Raw genomic sequence first — 515 nt, 5'->3', positions numbered from 1 at the left:
GATTTGTTGACTCGATCTGACTCCGAGTCGACGGTCTGTTCTTTTTAGCTATAAAAAAAATAGTTAAAATGTACAAGAAACGCTAAAAAGAACAGACTATTTTGACTCGGAATCGGATCGAGTCAACAAATCGAAAACGCTATTAAAGACCGACCCCCTTACGGGACTTAGCGGGCATGTTTAGTAATTGCTAAAATTTAAGCAATTAGTCAATAATATAACATTAATAGTATTATAAGAAGATAAGAAGATTTTGTAAGTTATGTTTCATATATAATGCGTTACCGCCTACCTCTCTGAAGATGACCACATATTTAGGGTCGAAACGTCCCTAGAGGTCCCGAGAGGTTTTGATATTGTTCGTTGTATTGTAATTTATGGATTTATTCTTAAGTTATTGATGTGAGAATTATAATCACTTAAGCAAAGTTCACCCTGCGTTTGGCTCTTTAACGCTTCTTCCTGATTTTCGAATTGTTTATTCATAAGAGCCTTATCCGTTTTTACATTTTTAA

The sequence above is a fragment of the Wasmannia auropunctata genome, unplaced genomic scaffold, assembly GCF_000956235.1.
Source record: "Wasmannia auropunctata unplaced genomic scaffold, wasmannia.A_1.0 LD335728.1, whole genome shotgun sequence".
NCBI classification, from domain to species: Eukaryota; Metazoa; Arthropoda; class Insecta; order Hymenoptera; family Formicidae; genus Wasmannia; species Wasmannia auropunctata.
The sequence above is the reverse complement of the archived record's forward strand: the minus strand, read 5'-3'. Positions refer to the sequence as shown.